This window comes from Grammomys surdaster, unplaced genomic scaffold, assembly GCF_004785775.1.
Source record: "Grammomys surdaster isolate TR1022 unplaced genomic scaffold, NIH_TR_1.0 147, whole genome shotgun sequence".
NCBI lineage: Eukaryota > Metazoa > Chordata > Mammalia > Rodentia > Muridae > Grammomys > Grammomys surdaster.
Window position 1 is genome coordinate 2,023,229 of NW_021604605.1, and position 10,499 is coordinate 2,033,727.

A 10,499-nucleotide genomic window follows, 5' to 3' on the forward strand; every position below is an offset into this window, starting at 1 on the left:
GGTCATCTGTGGCATGTATATGGCGCCACTGAACCTCTTAATGTCAGTTTCCTTACCTGTGAAATGGCCATAGTGGCATTACCTTACAGAGATTTGAAATAACATATAGGAAGCATTTAGCTCACAGCAATTATTCAAATACTTTGGACAAAGAGTAGGGAGAGAATGCCATTGTTGTTTGTGGGCGTTTGTGCACACAATTTGCTCCATCAGTAAAGCCCTAATCTGATTACTTGTTAAGTACCACTTGCTCTCTACAATTCTGTATGTATATTATTTCTTCTGGTGTTTGTCCAGAGCCATTTTCCTAATTTCTCCCTTGTCTGGAATCTTCTTTGCATGTCAGTAGCATCCTGGATTCCACAGCCTTGTATTTCTTCACTGACTATAATTTAAAATGTCTAAATCTTGGAAGCTTCCCGTCTGAACATCCACTCCAAACACAATCTTGATCTTTCTTCATTTCTGCAAAGGAATGCTTCAATGCTCTCAGATCCTATGTCCATCTTTTACATTAAGTGCAGGTGAACATTTCCATTTCATCTTCAATTACTTTCTTCCTTATGCATGGAATTGGCATTAGGAAGCCACCTAATGAATGTATTACATTCAATCTTTAAGAATCTTTCCAAGGAATAGCATCCATCCTATCAGATGAGTATACTGAGGCTTAGAGAATTGAAGCAACTTGTCCAAAGTCATAGGTGGATACTTCTTGTGGTGATTTTCTTGGAGAAGGGACACATACAGATTCTTCACAGTTTAATATAGACCAGTGGTGGTTGATAGAGACAATCATTTGGATGCAGGACCAAGAATAAGCAAGAAATCAACATTCCAGACAACAGTAGGCAAGTATCATGGTGCCCCCACTCCTTGGCTATGTATGAACTTGGCCTACTTCATTTATCTCTCTGTTGTCATTTTTTTCTCATTTGTTATACACATGGATAACCATGTTATCAACCCTACTGAATTATTGAGAGAATGAAATGACTCAATACATTTAAGGTATAGAGGACAGAGCCTAGCATGTAGCAAACACATGATTAAATTTTAGTGACTATTACTGTCTTTGGAAAACAGGGGGAGTAGATCAAATATGTTAGTAACCTTATTGATACTATTGAATCCCAAAGGGAACAATCAATGGCCACTCCCTATTAAGTAAGGTAAGGGATCCAAACACCCGAGAGATCATACCAGGGATGTAGTAAATTAATTCTCAATGGCTAGAAGCAAGTCAAAAGACTAAAGCTTAGGCTAGAAGTGTAGTTCTATGAGATAAGCTTTGCCTGTGGTACATGAGACCCTGGGTTTAATTAACAATAGTATCTTAAAAATCAAGATAGAGATAGAGATAGAGATAGAGATAGAGATAGAGATAGAGAGAGAGAGAGAGAGAGAGAGAGAGAGAGAGAGAATGAGAGATAGATAGAGGGACAGATAGACAGATGGAAAGATACATCAATGGATGGACAATATGTAGATGATACATATACATATATATACATATAGATGATATATATAAGCATACATATATTGGCAGATGATAGATAGATAGATAGATAGATAGATAGATAGATAGATAGAATCAAAAAGCCCAGGACAAAAAGGACTAGCATGACCAATCTATATATGCCATTCTTGAAGCTTGATCAAAATAGAAATACTGATCTCAGGTCAGGGGTAATTTTATCAGCAGTATCTACTGCATTAATGCTCAGCAGAGCAGCATTCTTTAAATTTATAAGCTCACTATGCAAAGTTAAAACATCCAGAGAGGTGTTAGAATTATGCCAAATACACTGCATGCAAGTGTCTTTAAACTTTTTCCTAATTATAATGACTGCCACTTTTGTAAATTTTAGAACTAACAAGAATCCAATGATATTTGGCATGACACTCCAGATGGCTCCTTCTCTTAAGCTGAACCTCCTTCCAATAATTTGAATAGGATAATATTCCTGCCCATCGTGTTAAAGCTTGTCTTTAACAACATCAACATGTTGGCAGCCAAAGTACATGGCTTGAACCTGAAAATGGACCCCCAGACAGAGTTATTAAATTAACAGGTTGGCAAGCCAAGGACAGGTAAGATTCTGCACAGAGCCTTCCTAACCTAAGACATAAGTGCATTGCTTTTGATAATGCATACTCCATGATGGGTAAGGAAAGCATTCTTGTCAGAATGACCTAAGACAATCTCAGTCTTGTTTATGAAATAAAAAAGGGGGAGAGGCAGAGAGCTTTTGGAGCTGCTTGACAAGAATCTGACATGGGCCAAGGACAATGAAATGGGCTTGCTTGGTAGGGATATGACATTGGCCAAGGACAAGGAAATGGGCTTCAGGCAGGAATCTGTCATTAGACTAGAATAAAGAAGTAATTTCAGGCAGGAATCTAAATCTTAGGCTAGAATAAAGAAGTAATTTCAGACAGGAATATAAATTTTAGGCTAGAATAAGAAAGTAGGCTTCAGACATGAAAATGACTTTGGGCTAGGACAAGGAAGTTGGTTCAGATATTTTGGTCATCCTGATAAGCTCTTAGAAACAATGGTTAAAAAAACTCAACAAAACAAAAATAAACAGTGATAAAGGGAGTGTTCATAGAACTTTGTTTATAACCTTGCTTGTTCTTTGACTATTTATATTTATTGTCTTGCTTGGTCCTTCAGTATTTGCATCTATTATATTGCTAGTTCCTCAACCTAGAACTGACCTTAATACTTGCATGTAATTAAAATGCTATAAAAGCAAAAAGGAGGAGGGGGATGGGATAAGGGCATTCTAGGGAGGGGAAATAGGTAAAAGGGGATGGTATCTGAAATGTAAATAAATAAAATATCCAAGGGGAAAAAAGAAAAAAAAGAAAGCAGAATGGATTTTATAAGTAAACACCTATAGGTAAATATAGAGATATATTTCTAAGGAATGTTTACACTTTTTCATAATGAAGTACCTCTCAAATACTAACTCCAAGTCAATGAACAAAATAATCACTAATTGAACAGAGAACAACTCCTTTGCAATAGAATTTTAGGGCTGTATTTTCATCTAACGATGTGGCAATGTAATATCTTTCTTCTCTTGTCTCCCATGTAACTCTCACAATAAAGATACTGTGTAAATATTTGAAAAAAACAAAAAGCCAATAATAAGATAGTTGAAATGGTGACCATGGCTATATTTATTTGGGGATAGCAGTGCTAAGAAGTAACCCAGGGCTTTGCAAATGCAAGACAAGTGCTCTACTGCCATTCCCAAGTCATAAATGGTAATCAGTCTGGAGAAGCCACTTCATCATTTCATTCTTTCTCAGAGAGGCCAAGCCAGTGATTGATAGCCACGCTTCAGTCTTTGGGTTGGGATATTGAAACAGAAAATAGCTCTAAAGCATTGGGAATAATACCCTAAAAGCAATACAACTGAAAAATAGAAAAGCATATATTTCAAACATTAAAAATATCCATTGTTAGTATTTCAGCATTACTGTTCTGCATTTTTTCCTATGTACATGTAATTTTTTTACAAAATGGAAATTATGCTGTAAGTATAGGGCTTAAATGAGTTTTTCTTCAATTAAAAACACAGCTCGAGTACTTTTTCATCCCATTAAGTAGTAACATAACCTAATTTTCATACCTGTCAAAATCTTATGATTCTATAAACACAGATCTCAATGAGGTAAGATGTAGTGACCCAGGAAGCCAAAGTGCTTGTGCTAGAACCTCATTGATACTGCATAGAGCCAGCTTTGAAAAGGGATCCTGCCAAAACCTGGCTGGTGCTTGTGTGAAGTGACTCATGCCTTTAATCCAGCTATGTAGGAGTCTAAGACTGATAGATCCAAGGCCTGCCAAGTTCAGGGTTGTGCTTTGTATATTTGTGAGACGCCATCTCAAAACAAAATGTATGAAGAGGGCTGGGGATGAAGCTCAGTGGTAGAACACTGGCCTAGTATATGTTAGATCCCAGGTTTAATCACTGGCACCACGAAATTAAATAAAAGTAAGCCAAATAAACACCTGACAGGATAAAACACTGAATATTGTACAATATTGCAGTGGTTTAAATGAGAAACACTCCCCAGAGGCTCATGGATTTGAACACTTGGTCTCCAGTTGGCATTGCTGGGTGGAGAGATTAGTGAGCCTTTAGGAAGTGTAGCCTTGCTGAAGGATGGGGCAGGCTGTGAGACTGTGTAGCCTGGATCCACTTTCTGTTTGTTCTCTCAAAGTCCTGCTTCTGCCTCCTGCTGTGCCCTGCCTCCTTTGTCATGGCTCACTGTCCCTCTGGAAGCATAAATGAAAACAAACTTTCTCTCTTAAGTGACTTGTGGTCATAGTATTTTATCACAGCAACTGAAAAGTGACTATTACAAATGTCATTTCTTACTTTCACCGTTTCGTCATATTGCACATCTTTCTATGTCAATATCTGTGGTGACCATGGTCATGCACTTTGCAGATCTCCAATTGTGAAGAACAGAATGGACCACATGGCCCAGCTTCTATGTCCGGAGATCTTCTGACAAGTTTGAATTCCATCCTTGACTAATTAGGTCAGACTTCCACAGCACCCTGAGACCATTCCCAATGTCTGTTCTAGTTCTACTTTTTCTCACACTGAAGCGCTTCCATGCTATCCTGGGAGTCTTGCAGGATCAACTCAACAGAAACAGCCCAGGTCAGAACCTGCTGTATATGTCTGCCAGCTACATGGAACCATGGTAGCAGGATATTACCCCTTAACAATCCTGAAATGCTCAGGACAAGTATAGGTCCACCTATACTTGTCAAGAGCCATTAGGCTTAGGTAAATCAAACCCACATCTTAGGAAAGTGATGACTGAAGCTTTGTAGAGAATAAACATTTAAAGTTGTAAATGTTCTAGCTCTCTTACAGTCTATAAACCTCTAAGGCTAATGTTACTATGCGGCTACATGGTGACTCTAATGGTATATAGGATCAGTCAGCCTGATTTTGGCCAAAGTTACTGCCCTCAGTAATAGCACTGGCCCTATTGATAATAATACTATGGGCCAATATTTATCAAACACTTAATTTGTTATAGGTACTAGGCTAAACCTCATACATGGATCATGATGTCCTTTGATGTCATGAGCATTTTGTAGAGTTCATTATGTTTCTTTTCTTCAGGGCAATTTGTGTTTGTAGAAGGTCAAATAACTAATTATTGGTAACATTCAAACTTGTAATCTGATTGTATAACCTCTGTTCTTAGCTATAAGGATCAGCACACCGGGGACACCCTTGAACCAGCCTTATTTTTGTCAATGGTGTGCCTAGCTCAGGACCTTAGGCTATTGTCACTCCACTGGCTTGCTAGGAAGTGATCCTCCCTAATCCAGGTTCTTGCTGCAATTTGGGCAGTGTTGTTTTATAGAGAAATGTAAGCTGTGTGATTCTGAAGACTGAAAATTGTTGAAGTTTGAACCTTATAAAAAGTTCTGTCATTATCTTTTTAATTTTAGGATATTGTGAAGTATATCAATTAAATATTTCATATTCTTATTTTTGCCTGTTCTCTGAGTTATTGAGTGGGTATTTTTTTTAAATTCCTACTTCTGTTGGGCTTTTCTATTTCTTTTTATAGACAATTTGCTTGCATATTTTTAAGACTATGGCAGAAGTGAATACTAATGTAAAGCAGTCCTGGGATTATAGTTATTATAAAGTAATCATCTTTAACAATATTTTAATAGTCACTAGCTTGACTAAATCACATTTTTATTTCTTTAACATGCTCATGGCATGCATTATGTCTCCATTTTCACCTTAACCTTTGTCTTTTTGATGGCTCTGCTGTAAACCTCATTGAGTTGGCTCTTTTTACTAATCTCCTCTAAACACCTTTGTTGTTAGCTAAAGCTTTTAGTCCACTTACATGTCATGTAATTCACATCTATTTAGAGTTCTATGTCCTGTAATATCTTGTACTTTCTATTGCCCAAACTGTTCTTTCCATCTGTGTCATTTGTTCTCTGGTGTGTGTATGAGTGTGTGTGTGTGTGTGTGTGTGTGTGTGCAAGTGTGTGTGTGTGTTGTATACTGACTTCAGACAGATTTGCCAATGAATAGACTTCAGAATAGTAACTGCATCTATACTTCTAAGAAATTAGTTAGCTATATGGGTCGGCTGATTACAATATTAATTAATTTTCTCCTATTCTTTTAATCCTACAAGGAACTATAATTATATAAGTAGTATTTTATACTCCATCTTGGATGACTCTGTGCTTAATCTTCTGTCATACACACCTCAGAATCATGGAAATTGGAATGACCAGGCCTCAGTTTCAATAAGCATCCTGATAATTGAGTAGAACAATAGCCCTCAGCTAGAGCTCAGGTCTAATATTTTCTCACATTCCAGAAGGTCCAATAACTACTAACTTTTGTCCAATCTATTATTACTATGCAGATGTTTTGAATATTTCATTCAACATTTTTAATTTAGTTTAGTGTTTTTATAATATAAGAGAATCAGTAAAGAAATCATGAAAATTAGCTAGCCCTTCTTTCTGTAACAGATTGTTTCTTTTTCCTGAACTCTCGGATGTATCTGCTTCAACCCACTTTTACATATTTTTTTTTTAGCTTTAAATTTACCTCAGGAAAACTTCTTATCTGGGTTCATCTATCTTCACCTCATTTATGCACCAAAGGGAGAAAAATCATGTCAAAAATGTGTAAGAGTAATCAAAGAGCTGCAATCAAACTGCAGAGGAATTAATAAATTATGATTCAAGATTCCACAATAAGCCAATGCCTTAATCTGATAAAGACTCTGAAACACAGAATCTCAACAAATTCATTTCTACCTTTTTTTTTATCTTCACTAACTTTAACCTTCTTATTTTTAAATGCCACAAACATAAGAAAACATAGAAAAGTATAATTTTTTATATTTTATTGCTACAATATAGTGTTAGTCTAGTGTCCTACCTAAAACTCACTATTTGGTTATGTTTTGGTTAGCTACATACAGTAGTACAGCCTGAAATGTTTAAAGCTATCTGTACACACAGTCTACAATATTTCTATGAAACCGACATCTAACTTGTAGGTGAATCTCAGGAACACAATCTGTTTTTGAAACATAGCCTGCTTGTAACATGGTTTAAAAATATGTATTAGGGCTTGGCAGGGTAGCTCCATGATAGAATACTTGCCCATGGCAGCAGGCTTATCTCCAGTAAAGCAAAACTTAAAGTAAACAAATACTTGTTAACACAATGTTATAAACATACTAAAGGAAATGTTTTAGAAAAATGTCTTCAACTTTTATGAAATACAATTCTTCGTTTCCTCTCTTCCTTTCCTAACCTTTATTTCTATGCTCAGAGGATTTTGTCAGAGTCATAGGAAGTACAATGCTTTATTGTACTTTTTGAAACTTTCCAATGTTCCCTAGATACTCTTTATTGTTGCACAACTTCCTATCAGTAATTTGCAGTATCTGCATAATCTGCCAATTTGATGTTCTGTTCTTAATAACTACCCTATTGCTGGACTTTTCAAACGGATTTCAATATTCTGCTCATTATTCTGTTGTAAAGGTGTTTTGTGTATCTATTTTCTTTTGAACTAGTACCTTAGGAGATATTGATAGCAGTAAATTTACTGGATGTGGTCTTGGTAACATTTAATAACTTTTGGTACAGATTGAGCTCTGGAAAAAAATTGGTATCAATATGTAATGACACTAGTGACTGATGGGTATATTCATCTCCTTTGACCACAATCAAAACATTATTTCCATTTTTGTTGAATAATGTTTGCAAATGGTGCATTTATTCAATATATGATTATAGACCTTCTAGTGAATTAGGCATTGTGCTAGGAGCCGTAAACACTGAGATGAATAAAATATAGACAGTATATTGAATGAATTACAGTTGGTCTCCTGCATGTACAGAGAGGAAGACTGTGGTCAATGCTATAACAGGGGCCTTACACACTTCTATGGAAATACAAATGAAGATTAAACTAATGTGTAAGTTTATTTCTCCTTTTAGAGAATATGGGTGAACCTACCATGAAAGTGGGTTCCTACAGAATACATAAGAATTTCCCCAAACTAAGCAGGATATATTATATTAGTTTTTGGTTAAATGTGTAGTTCCTGATTGTCTTCAATCCAATTGTACTTCTTCACTTTAATCACTTTTGTTTGGATTGAAGAATTATTCAGTGTTTAAAAATAGTACTAATTGTAATATTTGTAGCAACTTAGTACCACAATGAAGCAAAGTTAATGAGGACAAGAATGTTACAGCTGTCTTCTACTAAAATGTAGAGAGGAGATCATGAAGCTAAGTTGGGACATGAAGCTGTTTGCAGGAAGGCATGACTGTCTATCTCCTAAAAGATGTGGAAGGAAAGAGAGGAGAAAGAAAGAAAGAAAGAAAGAATGGGAGGCATGATGGAAGGGAGGGAGGGAAATCTGTGAGTCATGATGATTGTGATAGAAAGATAGGACATCATTTTAGGCAGGACTAGTTCCAGCACACCTTATTAACTGTATCATGAATGAAGTAAAGAATTCTGGCAAAGCAACTGTTTATACCACAGAAGGGGGAATGCTGTGTGATGAATACATGAATAATCTAATAAAGAAGAATAAAAGGTAGCAGCTGGCAAGTGCTTTCTAGGCAAGGAGAGTGACAGAGTGCAATGATTGCTGGCAAGCTGAAGAAATCTAGATGCCAACGAGCTAGCAATGGGCTTTCGCTTTTAATCATCCAGTTGATGCCATGTTTCAAGAGTTTTCCTCAGTATTATCACCTTTACATTTTTGATCAAACAGAAGTTCAAGAGTGCTGACACCCAGATGTCCAAGGACCGGTCCTTAAGGCTCTTAATTGTAAGTTCTCACATTCCAAATGACAAATAGTTGTCATCCTTGATATCATTCAGCATAGTAGAGCTTGGGCACAGCAGAAAAAAAATTAGACTTACTATTTGGTCTCGTTCTGTCACATCAATGGTATCCAAGTTGAACACCAAGACAATTAGTTGGAAGCACTGTGGAGTGTTAGAGAAATGGCTTTCAAGCAATTACAGGGTGTATTTTGTAGTGGTTGTTATCAGGTGGGGATGAGTCCTTCGTGTTGAATCTTGCAAGTATGTATGATCTGGCAAAGGCTAGCACTAAAAGAAGCACACATGTGAAGAGGGCACTTAGCATCACTCTCACGGCTGAAGTGACACAGCCATTACTTTTGATTAAATAAGTAATATTCTTAGTGATCCACTTTCTCATCATTAAGGGCCATTAGTAACTACTCTTTGTCATACATGGACCCTAATGGAATGCTAGCAATGCTTTTACTGAAGAGTTTCTAATTTTCAACAGGAAAATGGATAAGACTAGATGCAGAATTTAGATCCTTCCTCTAAAGCTCTTTTAAAATAACACACCCCCTCCCGCTTTGCTCCTCTACTCTGGGAAACAAAGCTGCCACACAGGGCCAGGAGTCCTAGAGCAGGAAGAACATCTTTGGTCCACTTTCCTGGGCTGTAATTCAGGCTTTAGTCACAGGGGAGCACACTCACCCCTCAATTGAAAACTCACACAGACACAAAAAGGCAGCTTTGCTGATTTCTCTGATTGGAGTCCATGTGGTTCAATTTTATGCCCAAATCATCTATTAGACCAAAGAGACCTCTTTAAAGCCAGAGAGCCACTCTTATCTGTTCTAATATTCCGAAAGATGTTTGTAGGCTAACCTCCTCCCAAATCAGGCGATACTGGAGTGAGAGTGTGTTTGGGATAGCTGTAGCAAGCTGTTTTTATCCTCATGGTAAAACTGTTTAACGGGAATTAGAAGTTGTCTCCAAAATAATAGGCATGAGAGAGGCAAGGTGAAATAGCTACATGACTTCTAGTGAGACTCATGAAAATCCACCCAAACCCCTGCCTCCCTATCCCTCCCCCCCATTTGTCTTCTCTTCAGTCTATTGAATTGGGTAAATTAGAAAGCTCTTTGAAATTGTAACTTTCCTTTGATTTTGACAAACGTTGGTGATTTATTGAGCAGATAATATTGAAAGTTCTAGCATGATCATCCAGTCACTGCAGTTACTCTGTAGATTCAGAGATAAGTAGGAGCACAGAGTACGCAACCAGAGGAAATTTGAGCCAAAAAGCATTAAATTTCATTTTCACTAACAAATCTGTACAAAATGTACAATCCGTACTTTGGTTTCTTGGCCATCTGGCTATATATCAGTTTAATATTTGGTCTTGACATGATAAATACCAGTCAAGTAGACAGCTTGGACAGATCTTGTTTCTTTTACTAGGTGAAGGATTAGTGGGTAATCCTGAGACTGTTCTTTTTGTGTTCTTGAAGCCTGTGAATGTTAAAGCCATTAGGATATGGGGCACCATGTGTTGGATAGAAGACCACTCCATTGCGAATGCTTTTTAATTAACAGGGGTTTGGTATCAGCTTTCCTGTCTCC